We start from the raw sequence: 26,489 nt of genomic DNA on the forward strand, positions 1-26,489 counted from the left end.
TGGAGACTGTTGCGGGGATTTGGGGTCCATGCTCTTTAACTGAGCGCTACACTGCCTTTCATTTATATTTGTTATAAAAGGAAAGCTAGGAAAAACAGTGAGACGATAACCTAACTTTTGAATTACAAATAAGACAACCAGCATTTTAAGCCAGGTCATGGAACACAGAATGATTATGCTCCTCTAGGCTTCAGTCTTAACCTGGGTAACTCCAAAAAAAAGCCTCCAATCTGAGCTTGACTTTGGAGGGATATGTGGGGGAAAGATCCCAGGGAAGGAGAGGGCCTGGAATGTTCATGGCAGAGAGGGTGAAAAGCCCATTCGAGGGGATGTTACCAGGTTGATCACTGATGAGAAACAGGGGCTCATTCCCACCGGGGACTTGGACTGGCCTTAGCTCCAGCTCCCAACCCCAGCTGTAAAGAATTTCCACAGGGAAGTGCAGCTCTCCATCATTTTCAGGGCATCACAAGAGCTGAGGGCTTTTCTGGGGCTTCCCAAGCTACCAAAGTTTAGAAATCCTTGCACAAGACCTACACAGTATACCTTCTTCCGCAGTTTGTTTAAAAAAAGAGAAACATGCCCAACTGTCTTTACCTAAATTAGAAGCAATGTATTACTCAAGACTATATGTAGGTAGAGTTGCAAAAGAGATGTTACCCATGTGAAGTGAAAATATGTCATCTGTTACGGGCAAGACTTATCCACAGTCTCCCCAGCATGGCATCTTTTCTGTCATAGATGCCCAGTTGTCTTGAGTTTGACATGTGGCTTGTGAAGAATGTTACATGAGAAGTCAGAACAAGCTCTCAGTGGGGAGAAGTGACAGTGACAGTCCCTGACTCTGGGGAAAAATCTGCTTTCCTTGCTTGGTTCAGTTTTTGTAAGACTAAATAACTGAGAAGCTCAAAATGACGTGTGGATATAGTCCTCTAATGGGAAGCAAGTGAGGAAGAGGTGGAGGGATAATTCCGTGGCCGGACTGAAGTGGCAGGAAATTCTGGGATGCCCGTGCTGGCTTTGCAAAACTCTTTACCATCAAAGGGGACAATCAGTGGAATTGCCTTTATCTTCCAAAAACAGGAGGATCAAGAGAGACGATGTACTGCCAATATTTTTGTAGCTGAAGATCAAGTTATATATGGTTATGAAACCTTAAAGGGCATAGTTTTCAAAATGGCAAATGGCAAGCTGCCTTATGTGTTTACATGAAGTTGCTGACACTTAGATAATGGCGTAGAAAACTGTGAACATAAAATGCATTGGTATACAGAACTGATTTTTTAAATTGTGAAATATATATCAGTGGAATTTTTTTTAGCTATAGTATGATTTGATTGCTTTCTCAATCAATTGAAATAAAACAAAATTTGAAAATCTAATATTTATTTCCTACTGACTTTATGCCAGGCCCTGTGGTGTTTTATGTTTATTATTTCATTTAAGCATCACTCTATCCCTGTGAGAAAGGCACTAAAATTATTCCCACTTTACATTCAGGCAGCAAAGAGTGCTTTGACAAGTTTCCCCAAATGTCACAGGGCTAGGAATCTGGAAAGCCTGATCTTGAGCTTGACTAGTAGGTAGCACGACTGACAAAATACGTGGCCTCTGCTGTGAGCACAAACCCTTGGAGACTGCTACACCCTCACATCATTGTCAGCCCTCCTAGAGCAGGGCCTTGGGGTGGGACCTGTGCAGTAACTGTAAGTGGGTGCTGGTCACGGGGTTGTGCTGTGGTGCTTCTGGCCCTCCAGCCCTTCTCTGTTCTCACAAAGCACTTTTCCTTCTTGCTACTAGTAGACTCCTCCCTCCCCCTCCTTCCTTCCTTCCTTCCTTCCTTCCTTCCTTCCTTCCTTCCTTCCTTCCTTCCTTCCTTCCTTCCTTCCTTCCTTCCTTCCTTCCTTCCTTCCATACTTGTTGAGCTCATATATATATACAGTTGGCTCTCAATATTCACAGTGGCCGTGTTGTGTAAAGTCACCGTGAACACTGGCTTAGCCAACACTGAGCCATTGCTCCCAGGGGAAATATAGAGTTAGGCTCCTGCAAGCCTCTGGTCACATTATTTTCACCAACCAATCAATACATAGCTGTGTTTTACATGCATTCTCACTTAAGGCTATCTTATTTCAGATATATTGCTGATTCATTAACATTATGAACTCACAGCCAACAGCGCTATAACTAATGCCTGATTCAAGGGTATCTAATATGAGTATTTCCTCTGTAAAGCACACCCTAGCCTTTTTGCACTTAGGGACACTAGACAGCACTTCAGTGAAACACTTGGAGACCATTTAAACAGTGAAATCACCAACAGAATGTTCGAACTTGTGGAACACGCAGCCTTAAGTAGACTGAGAAGAACACTGGCTTACAGTGTGAGGGCCGGAATGAGGAGGAGGTCACCTTGTTTGACTTTCGCTGGGAAAGGAAGTGTGTCAGACAACGCAAGTATTTTACAGCTTTGTACATGTCCATTACAACCCATGAACATGCCATGAATATTGATTTTGGAATTACAAATAAATGTTACTGAGCAGGCAAATTTATAAGTACAGAATCTGTGAACAAGGTGTACCAACTGTTCTGTGCTGCAGGTACTGTGTGAGGCATTGGAGATCCAAGAATAAGAAAATAACAGAAACTATCTCTTCTTCTCAACTTAGTATCTATATAGAGAAGCAGTTACTAGTGAATAGTCACGTAAGTATAAAAAAAAAACTCCTCTAAGTACCATATGCTATTGCATGCTTCAAATGACTGATCAGTTAATTTATCCACCCAGTGATGCATTTATTTAAGGGTATTATTGTGTGATTTCTATATACCAGGCATATATTAAGCAGTCAAAATGTGTTATTACTGCCCATATTTATTATTTGATCTCCTTCCCCCAGGATGTTAGCCTATCGAGGATAGGGAGGCATCTTACACATTCCTTTATGCGCAAAGAATTCCTTAATGGATTTGTGATCAGTAGTCCACCAGCGTTCTGCTATTTTCTTGATAAAATAAGGAAGCTTGACTAGACAATCTCCATAGGCCCACTGAAGCCTGAGTCTATTTAAGACTTGAAAATGTTTGCTGAATTGATTTATGGGAAATTCTTTCCTGCTGATTTCAGATAAGAAATATAGAGGCAAAGCTCTGTGATACCTCCGGTAGAAAAGCCTGGGTGAGCAGCAATAAAGCCAATGTCTGGCTCTGAAGAGCAAACCTCTAACTTTTCCTGATGTGGCCTCCATGACTCCAAGTAAATAATAAAGATGCTATGTAAGCAGAGCGGGCAGTTCTCACGGTCAACGTGAGAGCCTGGGAGCCATATTCTAGCACATTATGGGCAGTTTATGGGGCACATCAGTTCATAATGTGAGGTAAACTGGCACCAGGGACTCCGGTGGCTGCAGTCCAAGTGGACCACCAAGGAAGAAAAATGAAGGGAATGCCAGCAAGAGGGTGTCTCCGTCTCCTAAGAGCTGGGAGCTTTCTAATTCCTCAAGGTATTCCTTTAGCAAAAGGTTTAGCTTCCATCACTTTACAGTTTGTGACCTTTGAAATAAGACATGTGGGCACTCATTTGTTCATTCACTCAGTGTTCATAGGCAGTTATTTATTCATTCATTCATTTAACCATCAAGAATTTGAATAACATAGATCCTTGGATATCTATGTTAATTGGGTACAAAATGCCAGGTACTGGGGCAGTCACGGGAGTTACAGGGGTGAGGGAAACTCCGTATGATCTCTGCATGAATGGAGTTCAAAGTCTAGGGGAGAGCATGGTGCTAAGGCAGCACTACCTGGGGGAATTAACCTTTTCCCAGGGGGCCTCCCTCCTGATGTTAGGTTAGACTCAAAACTGGCATGATGAGTATGTGGTATCAGGGTGGGGAGGGCTGGTTGGGGAGAAAAGACCCTGCACACAGAGTACATCCCTGTGAAGAGAGCACTTGACCCTGTGCAGTATTTAGAGATGCGACTGGAGGCCAGAGAGGTAATAGGAAATAGTGTTGGTGCTGGAGAAGGAGGTGGGGTCAGGTCCTCTGGAGCCTTACATGCAATGGCAGCAGTCACTGTACTCTTGCATTCACCTTACAGTAGGAAGCTGCTGGGGGATTTTAAGCCAGAGAGGAACACGATCAGATTTGCATCCTAAGGTGAGGCTCTCTGCTCACTGGGTGAAAGTAGCTTGTGGCCCCATCACATTGTAAGTGGGAAACCAGGTGGGGGCTGTCATCACAATCTGGGCAAGGAGTGTTCATGGCTGGGGCTTAGATGGTGGTGGAGAAGCTGGAGAGAGGTGCAGGGATTCATAACCAGGAGTCAGACTAGTGGGACTGGACAGTTAATTAGCTTTAAGTCAAGAAAGAGGAACAAAAGGCAAGGGTGCCTCCCAAGGATCTATGGTAAGTAGCTGGATGGAATGATTTTCAGGTGAGAGGATTACTTGGAGGGCTATGGAGCACTGTTGACAAAGTCCCTGAGAAGGAAAATCAGTAGGTCAGGGTTGAAATAATGACTTTAACGGGACTGGGACAAACCAGTACAGAAATGCTACTGAAGACAGTTGGTGAAAGGGTGTTGGAGCTCAGGAAAGAGGTGTGGGTTGGAGATAGAGACTAGGTCAGTAATGACGCCTTAGAAAGACTTTGATCTCCCCAGGAAGGCACTGATGCCCTTCAACACAAGATTAATGCAGAGGACTCCCAGTTTTTAAGGGTCAAGTGGGGAAGGAGAAATATTAAGAACCTATTGAGGAGATTGCATGGAGAGAGCTAGAGAGCCAGGAGTATATCTTTTGCTGAAATAGACATCTGCTATGAGAAGTACCTATGTGAGCCTGTTTTTTGGTGACAATATCATGTAAGAGTTTTACTTACTATATAACCCAGAATTTCCAGATTAGGAATTCTCAGGCTTGCTAACTAGAAAAGTTGTGCTTCTAAGCAACTGGTTTATTTCTATATTTCAGAGAGTATGAGAGTATCATAGCATGTAGATACAATTCTTTTTTCTGTGAATGTCAGAAAACTATGTAATACTATTTCAGTCTTATTTTTACTTTATTTTCATGAAGAACTTTCAGACCTTTGGGCATGCATTTCTGTTTGTAGTTCTCTATGACTACATCTTCCCATTCAACTCTTAATTTTTTCTCATTTTCCTTTATTTTAAATTATTTTTCCTCTTACCAAATACTTTGTATTTTTATAACCCACCTAAATGCCATTTTTAAAGGAAGTGGGATATATATGCATTACCTTAAAATATTCTCATTTAATAACAACGTTTTTGACTGTTATTGGACCTATTATATTCAATCGAGAGAAAAAGCAAATAAGTAAGAAAACCCATAAAATCTGATTTCACTTGAAAAATTTATTTTGAAAACATTCAGGTTGTTCCACAGAACCCTTTATCATTCTGTCATCACTGGAAAATGGAATCAAGTGACTAATAGACAACTCATTCTGGGTAGAAACTTACACTAAGATTTTACTATAGGTGCATATTTACATCAGTATTTATTATTTGCTGCTGAAATGTCATTTGGGCTGTACACAAGACTCTAATACAATTTCTATGGGCAACTCCTGAAATAGAGTGAATGAAAATTCAAAAGGAAAAAAAAAATAGAGGTAGCAGAGGGTTGCATTGAAGAACACTGTTCTCTCCCTAGGAAACCATGTGGGCTGGAAGAATTAAGGAGGTTCAGGATGGTCTCACAGGGTCCCTTGGCATAGATGTTGACAGTTAAAACCCACCATATTTGAACAGGAATCTCTCATGGTACAGTGGCAGGAGAGATGGAAGTGGTGGCAGGTGGGCGGGGAACATAGCAGTGGCACCAAAAACTTCCTTTAGTACAGCTGTTCCCCCTGTGAGACACCCTTCTCTCTGCCGGTGTTCCTCCATACGTCAGGCGGCACCATCCCAGGTTCAGTGATGGCAATGGTTAATAGTTGAATGCTATAGTGAGTGGATAATAGATCTGAAAGATTTATTGAGTCATACATGAAATTATATGCAAAACTGTAAGGGACTTAGCAACACAAAGACATAAGCCATGTATACGATAGCTTTGGATCAGAGCGTGCAGCTGTAAGCAGAACACGGAGAAGACATTCTAATGAACTGCTATTCAGACTTTACCAACCAGATATATTGCCCTTCCTCTGAAGACTCCCAAATTTCCCCAAGCCCTCAATACTTTGTTCATCCCAGAAGCTAACACGTGGGGGTGAAGGTTTGACTAAAGGGTCATTTTTCCATGGGCTTAAATTTAGACTTGTGGCATAATCTCCAGATGAATTTCTTTATATTGTCACAGAAATACACAGACATGAAGAAAAACACTGATTACACATTAAAATTTTCACAGTATTTCAATTCCAGTCCTAACTGCCTATCACTAGCTTTAAATTTTATATCCTTAATAAATTTTGGATTTATTTTGTGAATAGTACAATGATGTGACATTATGTATTTTGTAATTTTGATTTAGCTTCTTCAATTTTTAGTGTATTGAGAACCCCTAAGGTGAATATAGATATGACCTTGCACCCCTCTAGATTTTTGAGAGGTCTTGACTCATTTTTCTATTATAGGCTTTATTATCATATTTAATGATGCCTGCTCTTATCTTCTCCCTAAATGTGCTCTGGCCTTCTATATAGCAGGGTCTATGTCTTATATTCATCTTGTCAGAAAAATATTTGTCGAATGAAGTAACAATGGTGCTTAAACTATGTGTGCATAAAAGTAACCTTGGAAAACTGGCAAAAATCCATACTCCTGAGCCTTAACCCCAGAAACTTGGATTCATTAAGACTGAATGAAGACTCCAAGACTGCATTTTTTAGAAATGTCTCTAGCCTGCTCTAATGTTATACTGACAGACTGCACTTTCATAATTTGGACCCAAGTGTTAGATAGACTTAACCCCAATGGCAATGTTGATTAGTTGGTTACGGCACTATCCATCCAAGGATGCTTTGGGACACTTGCAGGGCTGCACTGGGTTGCAAAGGGAGAGAATTCTAAACCATAGAAATAAGTTGTAGTCAGAATGAATATTTGCTGTGTATTGTCAGCACTGATTTAGACCAAGAGGCAAGGAAGAAACTGTTACGCAATGTCTTCTGTGAGTCAGAATCTATACTAGATGCCTTATCTATGAAATCATTTGTTACTCTTCCCGGTGCCATGAATCAGGCAGGAACAGAGAAGTTAAATGATTTCGTTAAGGTCTTACGGTGGTCCTGGGATTTAACTGCTCTTGATTATGGTCCATGTCCTTTCCATTCATAGTAAAATTGAGAGGTTCCTTCATGACAAACTGAAATTATTTCTGGACTAAAAATCTGATATGTATAGTCAGGTGGACTATCAACAGTACAAGGTCTTTTATAGCTTAATGAATTTGTCAAGGACTCTCCATTTTATTATCCTGGTTGACTGATGAACTACCTGACTGAGGCTGGAAGTCTGAATTGAGAGATGATTTTTCCAGGAGCCTACACACTGGTAGGGTTCAAAGCACTTTTCTGTTACTATATAAGTCAGTTTCAAGGTAAAAAAAAAAAAAAACTAACATTTTCAAATATTCTGTATTAACCTGTGCAATATAATTTTAGAAAATTGGACTCTGAACCTGGCTACTTTAGGTTTTAATTCACATAATAAAAATATTTTTTCTCTTGGTACCATTAATCTACAATTACATGAGCAACATTATGGTTAGTAGACTCCCCCCATTATCAAGTCCCCACCACATACCCCACTACAGTCACTGTCCGTCATTGTAGGAAGATGCTGTAGAATCACTACTTGTCTTCTGAGAACTGTGTTGTACTGCCTTCCCAGTGCCCGCCCCCATCCCCACATTATCTCTGCTAATCATAATACCCCTTTTTCCCCTTATCCCGCCCTTCCCATCCATCCTCCCCAATACCTTTCCTTTTGGTAACTGTTAGTCCATTTTTGGGTTCTGTGAGTCTGCTGCTGTTTTGTTCCTTCAGTTTTTTTCTTTGTTCTTATGCTCCACAGATGAGTGAAATCATTTGGTACTTGTATTTTTCTGCCTGGCTTATTTCACTGAGCATAATACCCTCCAGCTCCATCCATGTTGTTGCAAATGGTAGGATTTGTTTTCTTCTTATGGCTGAATAATATTCCATTGTGTATATGTTACCACATCTTCTTTATCCATTCATCTGTTGATGGACACTTAGGTTGCTTCCATTTCTTGGCTATTGTAAATAGTGCTGTGATAAACAAAGGGGTGCATCTGTCTTTTTCAAACTGGACTGCTGCATTCTTAGGGTAAATTCGTAGGAGTGGAATTCCTGGGTCAAATGATATTTCTATTTTCAGTTTTTGAGGAACCTCCATACTTCTTTCCACAATGGTTGAACTAATTTACATTTCCACCAGCAGTGTAGGAGGGTTTCCCTTTTCTGCACATCCTTTCCAACATTTGTGGTTCTTTGTCTTTTGGATGGTGGCCATCCTTACTGGTGTGAGGTGATATCTCATTGTGGTTTTAATTTGCATTTCTGTGATGTTTAGTGATGTGGAGCATCTTTTCATGTGCCTGTTGGCCATCTGAATTTCTTCTTTGGAGAACTGTCTGTTCACATCCACTGCCTGTTTTTTAATTGGATTATTTCTTTTTGTTTGTTGAGGTGTGTGAGCTCTTTATATATTTTGGATGTCAACCCTTTTCCCATACTGTAGGGTACCTTTTTGTTCTATTGATGGTGTCCTTTGCTGTACAGAAGCTTTTCAGCTTGATACAGTCCCACTTGTTGATTTTTTATTTTGTTTCCCTTGCCTGGGGAGATATGTTCATAAAGAAGTTCCTCATGTTTATGTTCAAGAGATTTTTGCCTATGCTTTTTTCAAGGAGTTTTATGGTTTCATGACTTACTTTCAGGTCTTTGATCCATTTCAGATTTACTTTTGTGTATGGGGTTAGTTTCATTCTCTTACATGTAGCTGTCCAATTTTTCCAATAACAGCTGGTGAAGAGGCTGTCATTTCCTTATTGTATATCCATGGCTCCTTTATCATATATTAATTGACTGTATATGCTTGGGTTAATATCTCGACTCTCTATTCTGTTCCACTGGTTTGTGGGTCTGTTCTTGTGCCTGTTCCAAACTGTATTAATTACTGTGGCTTCGTGGTAGAGCTTGAAGTTGGGAAGTGAGATCCCCCCTGCTTTTTCTTCCTTCTCAGGATTGCTTTGGCTATTCAGGGTCTTTTGTGGTTCCATATGAATTTTAGAACTATTTGTTCCCATTCATTGCAGAATGCTGTTGGTATTTTGATAGGGATTGCATTGAATCTGTAGATTGCTTTAGGCAGGATGGCTACTTTGACAATATTAATTCTTCCTATCCATGAGCATGGGATGAATTTCCATTTGTTAGTGTCCTCTTTAATTTTTCTTAGGAGTGTCTTGTCATTTTCAGGGTATAGGTCTTTCACTTCCTTGGTTAGGTTTATTCCTAGGTATTTTATTATTTTTGATGCAATTGTGAATGGAATTGTTTTCCTGATTTCTCTTTCTGTTAGTTCATCATTAGTGTGTCAGAAAGCAACAGATTTCTGTGTATTAATTTTGTATCCTGCAGCTTTGCTGAATTCAGATAGTAGTTCTAGTAGTTTTGGAGTGGAGTCTTTAGGGTTTTTTTTTAATGAACACAATCATGTCATCTGCAAATGATGACAGTTTGACTTCTTCTTTACCAGTCTGGATGCCTTGTATTTCTTTGTGTTGTCTGATTGCCATGTCTAGGACCTCCAGTACTATGTTGAATAAAAGTGGGGAGAGTGGGCACCCCTGTCTTGTTCCTGATCTTATATGAAAAGCTTTCAGCTTCTTGCTGTTAAGTATGATGTGGCTGTAGGCTTGCCATATATGGCCTTTATTTTATTGAAGTTCTTGCCCTCTGTACCCATTCTGTTGAGAGTTTTTATCATGAATGGATGTTGAATTTTGTTGAAGGCTTTTCCAGCATCTATGGAGATGATCATATGGTTTTTGTCCCTCTTTTTGTTGATGTGGTGGATGATGTTGATGTATTTTCAAATGTTGTACCATCATCTTTGCATCCCTGAGATGAATCCCACTTGATCATGGTGTATGATCCTCTTGATGTACTTGAATTCAGTTTGCTAATATTTTGTTGAGTATTTTTGCATGTATGTTCATCAGGGATATTGTTCTGTAATTTTCTTTTATTGTGGGGTCTTTGCCTGGTTTTGGTATTAGAGTGATGCTGGCCTGATAGAATGAGTTTGGAAGTATTCCTTACTCTTCTATTTTTTGGAAAACTGTAAGGAGAATGGGTATTATGTCTTCTCTATATGTCTAATAAAATTCAGCAGTGAATCCATCTGATCCAGGGGTTTTGTTCTTGGCTAATTTTTTGATTACCAATTCAATTTTGTTGCTGGTAATTGGTCTGTTTAGATTTTCTGTTTCTTCCTTGGTCAATCTTGAAAGGTTGTATTTTTCTTGAAAGCTGTCCATTTCTTGTAGGTTTTGCAGTTTGTTATCATGTAGATCTTTATAGCATTCTCTAATAATTCTTTGTATTTCTGTGGTGTCATCATGAATTTTCCTTTCTCATTTCTGATTCTGTTGATGTGTGTAGATTCTCTTTTTCTCTTAATAAGTCTGGCTAGGGGTTTATCTATTTTGCTTATTTTCTCAATGAACCAGCTCTTGGTTTCATTGATTTTTTTCTATTGTTTTATTCTTTTCAATTTTATTTCTTCTCTGATCTTTACTATGTCCCTCCTTCTGCTGATTTTGGGCATCATTTGTTCTTCTTTTTCCAGTTTCATTAATTGTGTCTTTAGATTGTTCATTTAGGATTATTCTTCTTTCTTGAGATAGGCCTGAGTTGCTATTTACTTTCCTCTTAGAACTGCCTTCACTGTGTCCCACAGAAGTTGGGGCATTGAGTGGTTGTTTTCATTTGTTTCCATATTTTTCTTGATCTCTGTTTTTATTTGGTCATTGACCCATTGATTCTTTAGGAGCGTGTTGTTAAGCTTCCATGTGTTTGTGGGCCTTTTGTTTTCTTTACACAATTTATTTCCAGTTCTATACTTTTGTGATCTGAGAAGTTGGTTGGTGCAATTTAAATCTTTTTGAATTTACTGATGCTCTTTTTGTGGCCTAGTATGTGATCTGTTCTGGAAAATGTTCCATGTGCACTTGAGAAGAATGTTTATTCTGCTGCTTTTAGGTGTAGAGTTCTGTAGATGTCTGTTAGGTCCATCCGTTCTAGTGTTTTGTTCAGTGCCTCTGTGTCCGTACTTATTTTCTGTCTGGTGGATCTGTCCTTTGGAGTGAGTGGTGTTTTGAAGTCTCCTAAAATGAATGCATTATATTCTATTTCCACCTTTAATTGTGTTAGTATTTGTTTCACATATGTTGGTTCTCCTTTGTTGGGTGCATAGATATTTATAATGGTTTTATCCTCTTGTTGGACTGACTGTGTAATGTCCTTCTTTGTCTCTTGTTACTTTCTTTGTTTTGAAGTCCATTTTGTCTGATACAAGTATTGCAACACCTGCTTTTTTCTCCCTATTGTTTGCATGAAATATCTTTTTCTGTTCTTTCACTTTTAGTGTGTGTATGTCTTTGGGTTTGAGGTGATTCTCTTGTGAGCAGCATATAGATGGGTCTTGCTTTTTTATCCATTCTATTACTCTGTGTCTTTTGATTGGTGCATTCAGTCCATTCACATTTAGGATGATTATCGATAGAAATATATTTATTGCCATTGCAGGCCTTAGATTCATGGTTACCAAAGGTTCAAGGGTAGCTTCTTTACTATCTAACCATCCAACTTTAACTCTCTTAATACACTATTATAAACACAGTCAGATGAATCTTTATTTCTTTCCCTTCTTATTCTTCCTCCTCCATTCTTTATATGTTAGGTGTTTTATTCTGTGCTCTTTTGTGTTTCCTTTGACTGCTTTTGTGGATAATTGATTTTAGTTTTTGCCTTTAGTTAGTATTTGGTTGGTTTGCTTTATTTGCTGTGATTTTATTTTCTCTTGTGACATCTATTTAGCCTTAGGAATATTTCCATCTAGAGCAGTCCCTTTAAAATATCCTGTAGAGGTGGTTTGTGGTAGGCAAAGTCCGTCAACTTTTGCTTATCTGGAAATTGTTTAATCCTTCCTTCATATTTAAATGATAATCGTGCTAGATACAGTATTCTTGGTTCAAGGCCCTTCTGTTTGATTGCATTAAATATATCATGACTTCCTCTTCTGGCCTGTAATGTTTCTGTTGAGAAGTCTGTTGATAGCCTGATGGGTTTTCCTTTGTAAGTGATCTTTTTTTCTCTCTCTGGCTGCCTTTAATACCCTGTCCTTGTCTTTGATCTTTGCCATTTTAATTATTATATGTCTTGGCATCACCCTCCTTGGGTCCCTTGTGTTGGGAGATCTGTGGGTTTCCATCATCTGAGAGATTATTTCCTTTCCCACCTTGGGGAAGTTTTCAGTGATTATTTCTTCAAAGACACTTTCTATCCCTTTTTGTCTCCCTTCTTCTTCTGGTACCCCTATAATGCAAATATTGTTCTGTTTGGATTGATCACACATTTTTCCTAATATTCTTTCATTCATAGAGATCCTTTTTTTCTCTCTCTACCTCAGCTTCTCTATATTTCTGTTCTCTGATTTCTATTCCATTAACAGTCTCTTGCACCTCATCCTGTCTGCTCTTAAGTCCTTCTATTGATTGTTTCATTTCTGTTATCTCCCTCTGGACTTCATCCCTTAGCTGTTGCATATTTCTCTGCAGTTTCATCATCATGGTTATGACTTTCATTTTGAATTATTTTTCAGGATGATTGGTTATATCTATCTCACCAGGCCCTATTTCTGGGGTTGTCTGAGTGATTTTTGACTGGAGCAGATTCTTCAGCCTTTTCATGGTGATAGAAGTGATTGCTAGCAGGTGACACATGTGTCAGTTGGGAGAACAAAGTCCCTTCCTTCTTGCTGGTTGCCTTGCCCTTCTCCGCTGCCTGTGCCAGTTATCTGCACACTGGGAGCAGTCTCTGGGTTAATCTCCTGAGCTGCCATGAATAGGGCAGCCCTCAGGATAGCCTAGGGCCCTGTGTGGGTTGGCAAGTGTGCCAGGTTGTTCTCCTGCAAGAATGGCACCCCTTCGTGCCTTCTGAACCTTGCTCCAGCTTCTTCTGTCTGTTCCAGATAGCTGCGCACTGGTGGCAGCCTCTAGGTCTGTTCCAGTTAGCTGCACACTGGGAGGAGACTCTGAGTGGTTGCTGTGGGTGTGGCTGCTCCCTGGCTGCTCTGCAGCTGTGGTGGGTCAGCCAGTTTGCTTGCAGTACCGGTGGGGGGGAATGAGTGGCAGGCTGCTTATCACCTTTGGGGGCTTCGGAGCTGCATTGCCACCGAGAGGGTTAGGGCTTCTGAAGTTCCTTATGATTCCCAGCCTGGGCTGAGTATGCAGGGATGATTTTGTCCAGCTGTTAAGTCCTTGTCCCTTTAAGACTTTAAAACACTGGCTTTTCTTTTATCCCAGAGGAACCGGCTGTGGGGACCTGCTCACAGTCTCCATCTCAGATTTTCATTTTCTGTTTCTCTAATATCCAGTACACCATGCAATGTGTGTCTGTGCTTCTGGTGCAGATTACTAGGGCTGGTTATTTAGTAGTCCTGTGCTTCCACTCCCTCCCCACTCTGATTCTTTATGTCCAGCTCATGAGCTGGGGTGGGAGGAGTACTTGGGTTCCGCTGGGTCATGGCTTTGTATCCTACCCTTTTGCTGAGCCTGGCAGTTGTACTGTATCTTCTGGTCTCTTTTAGAAATAGTTGTGTTTGTTGTATTTTCAAAAATATATATGGTTTTGGGAGGAGATTTCTGCTGCTCTACTCATGCCACCATCTTGAGCTGTCTGTATAATAAAAGTATTTTAAAATGTTTTTAAAAAGTAGATGTAGCCCTTATGATGGGCTATGAGAACTCTATGAGCATGAGAACTCTATGAGCAAGCTTGACATTATTATGCTACTTGTTAGGCAAAGAAACCAAACAAAATAGATTAAGAAGTCAGTTTTACATTTGTTAGAGCTACCTAATGATTAAGATAAAAGTTGAAATAATACAACAATGACAAATGTACACATGCATTCATACAAATAAACACAGAATAGATTAACTTACAGATACTCCATGTGCTAGGGAGAGATTTCAGTCATTCTTTGGAAGTCAGATGATAGAATTACAGAAATTCATTAATTTAGTTGAGTGCACTACATGCCAAGAATTGTGCCTGGCATTGTGAATAATCAAGTGCATAAGACATGACCCTCTACCTTCACTGAGAGCATTATGTTGTACAGAAAATAAGTACACCTATGGGTCACATTGTGTACCCTGAAAGCAGAGACTGAGAGGTGGAGAGTCTAAATCAGAATTGGGGATTTGGGAAGTTGTCTCAATAGAGGTAATGTTTGGATCAATAAAAAAGAATAAAAGAAAAGGCATCAGAGATGAAAATACCAACCTGTGAGCAAATGCAAAGGCATGGGACAGAGGCCACATGGGCAAGCCATGAATGTTCAGTATTACCTGGGGAAGAGGTGCTATGGGTTGGAAGGTGAGGCTCAGGGATCAGATAGGGACTCTCTGATTACATATCTGGGTGAGCATGAACTTGACATCTTTGGTCCTCTGCTCCTATGCATTTATAATTGCATGGGGCTTAAATTCTTGGTTGATTTGGTTTCCTGCTATAGCCCATCCACAAACCTGCTCTACCTATAGCTGCTCTCCTCTTAATTGAGGGCCACATCTTATTTTCAGTTGCCCAGGTAAAAAACAGAACAAAACCCAGAGTCACACTTAACCATTATCTTTCTCAATCAAACCTTCAACCACATTACCATCAGCAAATCTATAATCCCTATCTTCAAAAGACAGCCATGATCTGGCCACTTCCTCTCACATTTATGACTACCCTCTAGTTCTAGTCACTATTATCTGCCTCCTAAATTATTAAAATAGTCTTCTGACCAGCCTCTGAACTTCACCTCTTGTTTCTCTACAATATATTTTCAGCACAGCAGCTAGAGCTGTGCTTTTCCAATATAAGTTGTCTTCTTTAAAAAAGCTTCTTAGAATATACTCTATAACAATTAGATAGCTATGCAAATAAAGAAATCTATTGCAGATTCTTCATAGTGGGGAAAAAATGGAAACATTGAACATTTATTTAAAGTTTAAAATAAGTTACCTTTATCATAGAATATAATACAGTAACAAAAAGAATAAAATAAGACTATATTAGTTTACTGGGAGGCATTTCATAAAATTTTTGAAGCAAGATTCAGTATAATATAGTTACAACATTGCCATATATGTATTTAGGTGCATGCATATATATGTGTTTATATGTGTACGCATATTTGTCCTATATGATTAGAATAATGCATAAGGACACATACATTATTTATATAAGTTAAATGAAGAGATAAAGTATGTAGATGAAGAAGGGACATGCAGAAATTATCTGTTGCTAATCTCAGCAATCTTACCCTGTCAGCAGGGGTCCAGTTGAGATTCTGCAAATGAGAGGCATTTGTATATGACTTGGAAGACAGAATAAAAAAGAAGCCATTTTTCTTCTCTGACAGTGTCTGTTAGTTGTGTGGACAGACTTCATTGTGAATTTTTCTGTGGCTTCTTAGAAAGTTCCTGAATATCATTTATTTGGGTGAGCAAGCAGCTGAGCTGATTGCCAAGTGGTTCCTGCAATTCTTGCACTTGTTAATTTCCTAAAAGCTAGTCGTGTTTCTACCCGACTTTTACTGTGTAGGCGCCCCCAGTGGTTTTGGAAACATCTAATTATCCAAAATTATAAATCTGTTCTTGGTGAAATACCAATATATTTCCATTTTCATGATTGAACCAGTTTTCTATTGTAACAATGGTGGTAAACAACCTCAAAATATAATGGCTTAAAACTATGAATACTTATTTTTCATGAGTCCATATATGTGCTGTTTCTTCAGGTCTATCCTGAGCTAGTCTGATCTCAGTTAAGCTCATTCATGTATCTGAGGTCAGCAGGTGTATCAGTGGCAGCAGATGGTCTAGGATGGCTGGCATAGGATGATTTTCTTCCATATGGTCTCTCATCCGCCATTAGATTTGCTCAGGTTTCTCATATGAGAGCTATGTAAGTCCAAGAGAGAAAAGGGAAGCATATAAGACCTATTTATTGAGACCTACACTTAAATTTTTCATTTAATCAATTCTTCCACATTCTACTGGCTAAAGTAAATAAGGTCAACCCTGATTCAAAGCAAGGGAAATAAATTCCATATGGTAAAGAGAGTGCAAAGACACATTGCAGAAAGTACATACAAAGAGGAATAAAGAATCAGAGATATTTTTGTTATCAGTTGATAACATTGCCCAAACCCTCTAACAGAGTGGTTAAGAGATAGACAGAGAGAAAGAAGGAAGAGAAAGGATGTAAGGAAACAAAACATGTAGAAAAAACACAGTGCCTATGATATAATTTCACTTACCTATTTATATAAAATTTAAAATATTTAGATGTGTATGTGTAAAGAAAAGCATTAAACTTTAATGTTTTAAGAGAAAAAAAAGTAAAATATTTTAATCTAGGTGCTTTCTGTACAGAACAGGAATGTGAGTGCACTCTTAAGGCAAAGGTTGTAGGAATGAATGAGTTTAGATTTGATATGAAACAGAGAGAAGAATAAGTTAGCTCCTTGGAGAATTAGAAAACAGCATTATGAACAAGGGAAAGTCAGTAGGATTCAGAAAATACAGGACTTTGTGAGTTAGAGTAAGGTGGGGAGTCATGGAAGGTTTTAGTAGGGGATTGTTAGATTTATATTTACATTTGTAAAATCTCATTTCATCTGCTGGCTTGAGAACATAATACAAGGAGACCTGAAAAAAATCTGAGGCATGGCTTAGGAGACTATTCTAGAAGTCATCTGAGAGATAATGATGGCCAGAAGATTAGTGTCATTAGTGGAGATGGTAAGGACTGCATGGATCGGGATATGCTTTGAGGTAAATTTGACAAGATTTACTGATATAATTAATGGACTTGGAAAAAAGAGGACTCAAGTCTAACTCTGAGATTTTAAGCTTGAAAAATATGGGGCTCCTGCCATTGTGCAGTCAGATGACAAAGTTTGAGGGATCAGCAGATTTGAAAGAAAAAATAATCACGTTTTCTCTTTGATCATGGTAAGTTTGAAGTGATTATTAGGCACCTAAGTGGAAATAAAAAGAAGAAAGTAGGGATGCAAATGTAAAGTTCCAAGAAGAGGTATGGCTTGAAAGTCATTCTAAAGATTCTATTCACTGGTGCAAGAATGGTTGAGATAACCTAGGAAGACTACAGGACAGAGAAAAGAGAAGCTACCACGTAGAGTTCCATCCAAAGAAGATGAGAAGAGGCAGATGAACTAGAGTAAAACCAGGACAGGACAAAATCCAAGAGGCATAAGTATTTAAATGAAGATGGAGTTTTCAAATATATTGATTGATGGGGGATCAAGTTCAATAATAATGAAGAGGAGACCATTGGATCTGACACTTGGGGCCACCTTAACAGGAACAGTCCATCCAACCAATGAAAAAAGAAGTGGAGGTGATGGCAGTGCTGTGTGTTGCTGTTATGGCAACAGCTGCCAGACACCGCTTTTCAGAAATGTGGCAGATAAGGGTTGTAATGAGAGGGAGACGTGTTTTGAAGACAGGGTTATTTTTAAACATGTGATATCCTAAATCATGATCCCTCATTCATGGAGATGACCCAATAAAAATGAAGAAATTTATGATGCAGGAGATAAAGAAAAGGTCATGAGAAGAGAAAATAAATAGGGTCCAGAGAAACATGGAGCCATTGGCCTTTAACAGAAACAGAGGCTCTTCCATAGCAACAGAAAGGAGGACCTGTTGAAGGCAAAATGAAGGAGCTCCTTCTTATTTGTATCAGTAAGGAAAAGGCAAGGTTGTCAGGTAAGAATCATGACAGGAATGCATGTAGGAGGGTTGGGAACTGTGAAATAACCTTTTCTTTTGAGATTGGAAAAGCAAGTATACTTGATCAATATGTTACATTTGTTTGACAGTACAGAAGATTTCAGAATTTTGATTATTAATGGAATATAAGGCCAATCAGCCTGATTTTGTAATTTTCTTCAGCTTGGTCCATTACTTAGGTGCATGAAGACGAGTAGACAATTATTTTATTTACTTAGAATTGAAATCCTTTTTAGGAGGAAAGGAATGCAAGGGTGCTATGGGTGTTTGTTAAGAATGATTATATAACAGATAATGGAATCCAAGATGTAATGAGGGAAGTGAGGCCAAGGCAGGGTGATTAATATTTAGAAAATGACCAATGGATGAAATTCTCAATAAAATAAAAAAAAATAGCGGGACATGGAAGATGATTGATAGGCGAGGCTAGTAGGAATGATGATAAGCGGCAGTCACGGGGTAGTGGGCTTAAATTCGGTATTTCAAATAATGGGTGATTGCTGTCACCATGGAAGTGGGTGGTTGTGGGATGGGGAGACATTGGTGTAGGGTCATTAAATGAATACGGAAGTCACTTAGAATAGAATAGAAAAGAATATAGTGAGTCAGGTGCTAAAATAATCAATGAACTTGGGGGAGTAAAAAGAGATTCTCAGAGAGGAGCAACAGTGAAAGAAAGGGGGTGTCAAAATCAGGTGTCACAAGCACCCAAGGATCTTGAATATTTTAAGAAAAATGGAGAAGACATAATTTGGAAGTCAAAATGGGAGCAAGTTTATCACATGGGTTTCTTGAAGTGTTTCCTGGAGAACAAATAGCCTTTCCTGGAGAGGATTGCTTCTTTGGTGGCAAGAGATGTTCCATTTTCCTCAGGGAACTTCTTGGGCAGCTGCAATAAGGGAACGTGTGACCTCAGTGGAGGTATCAGAGGACAGTCAGGTTCAGAGAAGGCGAGAGAGATGGTTGATGATACAGGAGCATTTGCTAGTCATCGATAATGAGCTCCCGAAAGCACAGAGCAAGGATTTGGACCAGACTGAGGGTTCTACAGAACATCATGCAGGTGAAGCCAGTGATGCTGGATAACCTGGGAGGCGTAGGTATCTGCTGTGATGAGGACGTGAGTCAGGAACATCTGTCCTACACGCTACATTAAGGAAATTGGGTAACCAGTTCCAATTGCAGGAAAGGAGCTCCACAATCTATTCTCTCCAGCAACTTTTCAAGAGCTGAGGTGGCCAAGAGTTGAGCAAACATGTCTGGAAGAAATTGTTTTCTTAGGCAGCTAGGAGAATGAATGTTTATCTACTTTTACAAAATTTTGTAATTTTTAAATATACTGAATTCCTTAAGTGCAGAGTCTATACCAGGTTCTTCTTTGTGCCTTTGGCAGTACATAGCCCAAGGTTGCTCTCATTTTTGATGCTTAATGGACAGTTTATTTAATTAAAATGCATATAGTATTTATGACGCATTAGGAATAGTTTGAAGCACTTAAAAATGTTAACCTATGTAATCCTTAATAAGTGTTATTATCTCAAAGTTACCAAGTAAGTGACAGAAATACACAGAAGTTATAAAACTTATCAAAGTCATAGCCCTATGGAAGTAGCAGAGCCAGGATTCAAACCCACCCTGTCTGGCTCTGAAATTCATGCTCTTAACTATTAGCCTAGGCTAATGAGAAAAAGAAGGAAGGCGTGTCAAGAAGCACTGAAAAATTTTGCTCAAAGTTCTCTTGTTTAAAAAGAAAGGAGTTAGTTAGTGTATCATTTTATAAATCTCCTTATCGTAGATGAGGAGGCTGAGATATTAAAAAAAACATTCAGCAACTTTCTGAAGTATACTGAGGCAGGGTGGTAGAAGGGGGGCTTGCACCAGGATTATTTGACGCAGGAGACAAACATGACTATGTTACAATGTTACTTGTACTGGAAGAGGACCAGAACTAGGTCAATTAAGGGGAAAAATGACATACTCACAATCAGTTGAAAGTGACAGAAAAATAATACCAAGTTTGTGAAAATGTCATCTGTAATGAATAAAACTCACCAAGCAGTAACGGCCCCTCGATGTGGGCAAATTACTCTCTAATACTTAATTCCAGCTTCAGGCAGATCGCCTACCCACATCAGGGCTAGACGGAACTCTCGCTCTCGGTGAGGACAGAGCTCTCCAAGGCAGGGAGAAGAAGGGAACTGGGGCACGTGCCCAGCTTCTCAATCTGAAATCACCAATAAGTTAGTCACTCCGTCTTCCTCCTGGTTTATGGAAGACAGGAGAGTTGGGCTAAGGTAGCTCCTCCTACATGAAGGTAACTGTTGGCAGCCGCGCTCAGAAAATAGCGCCCCATGCAGGGCAGCCGGAAGGCCCCGAACTTCCTAATGACAAATCATCCCACACCACTAAACTACATGCTAATTGCGCCTTGGCATAAGGACCAATGAGACCCACCAAATGGTTATGCTAATAAGGCATATGGAGCCGCACCAACCAGGTCAGAGCATGAGAACTATATAAGCAAGCCTCTCCTTCCCCTCTGGGTCCTGCCCAACTCATTTGTTTCACAAAGAGCTGAAGAATAAAGCTTTCTGCAGAAGAATCCTGCTGTTGTTGCGTGCTGTTCTTGCCGGCGAGGACAGGGCACGCGACAAGTGGTGCCGAATCCCGGGAACCAGAACATCACCGGCACAGGGAGGACCCTTCAGACATCTGGAGAGGATTCAGAACTGCAGGTCAGAAGAAAGCCCGGAGGGGTAAGTTCCGAGAGGCCCCTGCTTTTTAGGATGATGGTTGATGGTTCTCTGTAAATAAGGAGGCACCATGGGGAATGCACCGTCATTAGTCACGGCGCTGCAGACAGCTCTCAAAGAGCGAAACTTGAAGGTCTCCAGCAAAGTCTTAGGATCTTTTGTGAAGGAGATAGACCGTGTGGCCCCCTGTTTCATTTGTTCAGGGTCCCTCTCAATCCCGAGCTGGGACAAACTGGGGAAAGATCTTGATAGAGAGGAGGAGGAGGGTAGCCTGAGGGGAGGCACCAGGCCCCTCTGGAAACTGATTAGAGCTTGTCTGCAAGATGAGAGATGTGAAAAGGTAATAAAAGAAGGTCAGAGAGCATTGACAGATATCCAAGAGAGCATGTCAGAAACGGAACGGGAAACAGAGAGCGCGCGCGGCCGAAAAAAGGCCACAAAAACGAAGGTAAAGAAACCTCAGAGTGAGGGAGAAAGCCCGCCTAGGGAAAAAGCAAAAGAGCCCCGAGAAGCGAGTGACGATCGCCTCGGAGAAAATAGTAAATACCCCTGGAAAGAGTTGAGGGACCTCCAACTCTCCAATAGGGAATCTGAGGAGGAATTAATGTCCGCAGAAGAAGGGGAAGAAAATAAAACCGCAGAGTGTAGAAGTAAGGGAACCAGCAAAGTTGAAAAGCGGACCAAGGAAAAAATGAAAGCAGGGTGTCCCCCGACGCCCGTTGCCCCGCCACCTTACGTGAGTGGCGCACTCTCCTTTTGCCACCCAGATACTCTTCAGGCAATTAGACAAATGTTTCCTGTATTTGAGGATAATGGCGTACGCTCTCACCAGCCCCTGAGCCATAAACAAGTTAAGGAGTTAGCAGAATCCGTTCGGGCTTATGAAGTCAGTGCCAACTACACCATAGCACAAGTTGAGAGATTAACAGAGACAGCCATGACACCCGCAGACTGGCAATATGTAACTAAGGCATGCCTTTCTAGTATGGGGCAATACATAGAATGGAAGGCATTGTGGCATGATATCAGTATGACCCAGGCACGCGCAAACGCGGCCGAAGGACAGCCTGCGTGGTCATATGATACGCTGACGGGCCAAGGACAGTGGGTAGCCAACCAGACCGCCTTCCCCTTACAGGTATACGCACAAATAAACACGTGCGCTGCCAAGGCATGGAAAGCCCTCACCAACAAAGGAGAAGTATCAGGCAATTTGACAAAAATTATTCAGGGGCCGAGCGAGCCATTTTCTGACTTTGTCGCTCGTATGATGGAGGCCACAGGCAGAATATTTGGAGATCAGGAACAAGCGATGCCCCTGGTAGAGCAATTAGTATTTGAACAATGTACCAAGGAATGCAGACAGGCGATAACACCCTGGAAACAGAAAGGGATACACGCTTGGTTGAAAGCCTGTAGAGAAATAGGAGGGCCACTCACCAACGCGGGCCTAGCCGCAGCCATATTACAGAGCCACAAACAAGCCAGGATCACTAACAGAAGTATTAAATGCTTTCACTAATCTGTCACGAGGCCTGTCCCAGTATCTTTCAGGAAACTGGTCCCAGGACTTCGATGGGACACTAGAAGAGCTGCGGCGAGAAATTATCCACATCAACTCCACCCGTCTAGATATCTCCGTAGCGGAAGGACTCTCTTCCTGGTTCCTCAGAGCTCTCTCCCACGTCAAGGAGTGGGCGGGCATGGCTGGGATGGGCGTGTTCCTGCTTGGAGGTCTCATGCTCTTACTCTGGTTGTTATGTAGACTCCGCAACCAACATAAGCAGGACAAGGTGATCCTTGCTCAAGCCCTAATGGCGATAGACGTTGGCGCCTCTCCCCAAGTGTGGCTCAACATGCTTAAGAAGGAAGCTCGGCTTTAGCTTGAGGTAGCTCTTGCACCCTGAGCCCATGTGGCACTGCACCAGGCCCGAGTACCTCAATGCTTAATCACAGCTTTCTTTAAGAAGCTCATGGTGCAAGAGGGTTGAGAAAAAGGGTCCAAACCCTTTGTACCAAGCGGTCCCAACGCCAGCCAGAGGATGCGAGGCAAAGCACTGCAAGAGGTCTTGGACCCCTCTGAGAGGCATGCCTGACTGCATAGGGGTAGATGCCCAGAACCCCTCTCCAAAAAGGGGGCATCAGGAAGTATGATGGAGGTCAGGCCTCTGTCTCCGCCTCTGCTGGCAAGTTCCGCCTTGAGCTTCTGTTAGACAAAAAAGGGGGAGATGTTGGCAGCCGCGCTCAGAAAATAGCGCCCCATGCAGGGCAGCCGGAAGGCCCCGAACTTCCTAATGACAAATCATCCCACACCACTAAACTACATGCTAATTGCGCCTTGGCATAAGGACCAATGAGACCCACCAAATGGTTATGCTAATAAGGCATATGGAGCCGCACCAACCAGGTCAGAGCATGAGAACTATATAAGCAAGCCTCTCCTTCCCCTCTGGGTCCTGCCCAACTCATTTGTTTCACAAAGAGCTGAAGAATAAAGCTTTCTGCAGAAGAATCCTGCTGTTGTTGCATGCTGTTCTTGCCGGCGAGGACAGGGCACGCGACAGGTAACATCAGAAGGGGTGAGCTCCCCCAACACAACACAAGGAAACAAGAGTCCCCAGCGAAAGCTGGCTTTGAGGTATTTTAATCATTGCTCTCGGGTATTAACAACAGAATTCAACCAAGTAAATTTGGAGATCTATTTGGTTGGCTTTATCAAGCAATTAATGAATGGGGTTGCACCCGATCCAGCAAGTCGAGAGATATTCCTGGAGTTGTACAAAATGGAAGGTTTTTATAGGCAGGAGGGTGGGACAAGGACTTTTGTTATTAACAAAATGAAAGAAAATACTGTTTCAGGCCAGGACAGCTTCTTTTTGGGGGTTTAACACTGGCAGGCTAGATGATTGAGTCTTCTACATCATATTGTGACTTTTATTGTGGAGTTTAAATGGCCAATTTAATCAACACTTAAGAAGAAAATGATTTTGGTCATTAGAGTTGTTATGACCTTTCTCTTTTGTTCACTTGGCAAATTACTATACAGACTTACAACTCTTGCACAAATATCATTTCCTTCTAGAGACCGCCGATCCCCTATGCTGCCCACCCCCCAGTCTTTCCCTGGCCTTTCCACTTCTCCTCACTGCTCTGTGTTACACTCAACTGTATGCTCTGTACCCTGCATGTGCACACACAACTCTGCATTCTAAGTTATTTCTTTGACTTTCTTTCTCTGAGGTCCCTGGTGGTATTGTTAAGAGATGTGGAAAATGATCTCCAGAATCATTTGTACAACTCCAGAAGGGAAACCCCGCTGACATGGCATCAGGAAGCCTGCAGGGGCAGCTCTCACAACCAGCGCTCCTGGTTGGCTGCGGACCCCACAGCAAGAAAGAAACACACACCCTTGAACTCATACAATTTTGGCTACTTTACCACCCAGTAGGAGCCCGGCAACAGCCCAGCCAATGAGTAGCACAACACATGGGGCTCCCAGTTTCCTCCATTGGACTTTTCTGCTTAGAATATCCACCGACTCACCCTATCTTTCATAAAAGAGCTCCCTCTTCTTTGTTACCCAGACATGCTTGTGGCTTTACCATAGCTTGCTTGGCCTGAATTGCAATACTCAGCTATTCTGGAATAAATCCTTTTTGCTGGTAGAAGAACTGATAGCTTTTATATTTTACAGTTAACAGAGGTAAGAGCCTATTTGTGTCTATATGCTTGACATCCTTCTTGGCACATATTAGGCCCCTACACTGGACTTTTGATTGAATGTTCAAATTATGAGGATTATATTGAATTCAATGAGATCTTTAATGTAGTACCAGAGGAAACACAAAATTGATTCTTTCACACTATAGATGAGAAAATGGCAATAAATTATAAGGACTCTGATAAAACAACAATACCTCTTCAAAGAGCAGTTGCATTTCTTGTTGTTTTAAAAGTGAAAAAAATTCATGTGTATGAAATGAAATCTTAGATTTCACACACTCACACACACACAGACATATAGAGAAAGAGAATATATTAGATACACATAAAATGATTAATCTTACTGATGTCTCATGTGTTTAGTCATTTGTTGTTGGGGAGTAAACATTCCCCTCTTCCCTTCAAGGGTTTTCTAACTGGTCTAAGAATCAAACTGATATGAGACAGATTAATAGTAGAAAATCGAACAAAAGTTTAGTAAATGTATATGTCCTGTATACATGGGAGAGAACCAGGAAAACTTGCACTGATAGAAAAAAAAAGTTAAGGGAAAACCAAGTTATTTCAAATCAAGTTAAAAGGTCAGCTAGTTTTGTTTAAAGCTTGTAGTAATTATTATTGATTCAGGTTGATAACTCCCCAGAATGGCTGAAGCCATTACTTTTAACACCACCTTCAGTGAAAGAGCAGAGGTTTGGGAATCGGGAGACAGTTATGGGAGGTGGCCAGGAGAGCACAGTAAACAAGGGTAAGGTTGTTGTGCAGATTTAAGCCCCAGAATTCTCCACTGTAAGTGTTTAGAGATTGAGTCATCCCCCTCTTCCTGGTACAGAAGAGAGACACCCTTACAAATGGAAATTTTTCTTATACAGGTAAATGTCTCTTACAAACTGGTAACTACTACTCAGTTTTCAGAGCTTCTCCTGTGTCTGAAGTTTCTTAAAAATAAGTAGCTTAAAAGAATCAATGTGCCAAAAAGGCATATCTTGGGGTGGTGAAATTTGCCCCTCTGTACTGTAAAATGTCAAGAAATGAGTGACATCTGCTGATTTAAAAGACTTACACATTCTATCACTTCCCTCATCTTTTTGCTCACCCATATTCACATCAGAGAAAAACTTCTTTCTTTTTCCAGATGGTAGCATAAATTTTCAGGTCAAGTGATATTAAAAATAGATAATAGCCGGGACCCCATGAGTCTCTGCAGAAAGACTAAACAGTCACAATGGGGACTGTCATTGTTTTGGTTTTCTTTATGAGCTTTTATGTACTCAGCTGCTTCTCAGGCAGACTTTTACTGCAGTGGGACCTGCATCGTTCTGAATTCTGGTTCCACTTCACTTCCCAGCCTTTACACTCAGCTCTGCGCCACACAAGTCAAGGGAAAAAGGCTCACAGCTGCACTCAAGTTGTGAATATGCTTCCCCAAAGGAGCTGGCTCCGTCGGCTCCTGGAGTCAGAGGCTGTGTGTTTTGTCTCTCGGTGCCCATGTTTATAAGTTCTCTGCTGTCTAAAGAAACTTGCACTGATAGAAAAAAAAAATGTTAAGGGAAAAACCAACTTATTTCAAATCAAGTTAACAGGGTCAGCTAGTTTTGTTTAAAGCTGGTAGTAATTATTATCGATACAGGTTGATAATTATTCTTGAATAATAGGCTCAAAACACATCTCAAATGCTACTCCTCTCCAAAGCTTTCCCAAGCCCTCCAGCAACTAAGTGATCTCATTGTTTGCACTTTCTAGAGTCTCATCCTTTTCTCTGCATTGATTGTAAGTCAATGAAACCCTCGCTCCATTGAACTTTCTACATCTAATTCTTCTTTCTCAAGGCTGACCACAAAGAAAGGAGGTACTCGATTTATATTGGCTAAACTTTATTGAAGTAATCTGTGAGATGTTCATAA

This window comes from Manis javanica, chromosome 5, assembly GCF_040802235.1.
Source record: "Manis javanica isolate MJ-LG chromosome 5, MJ_LKY, whole genome shotgun sequence".
Classification (NCBI taxonomy): Eukaryota; Metazoa; Chordata; class Mammalia; order Pholidota; family Manidae; genus Manis; species Manis javanica.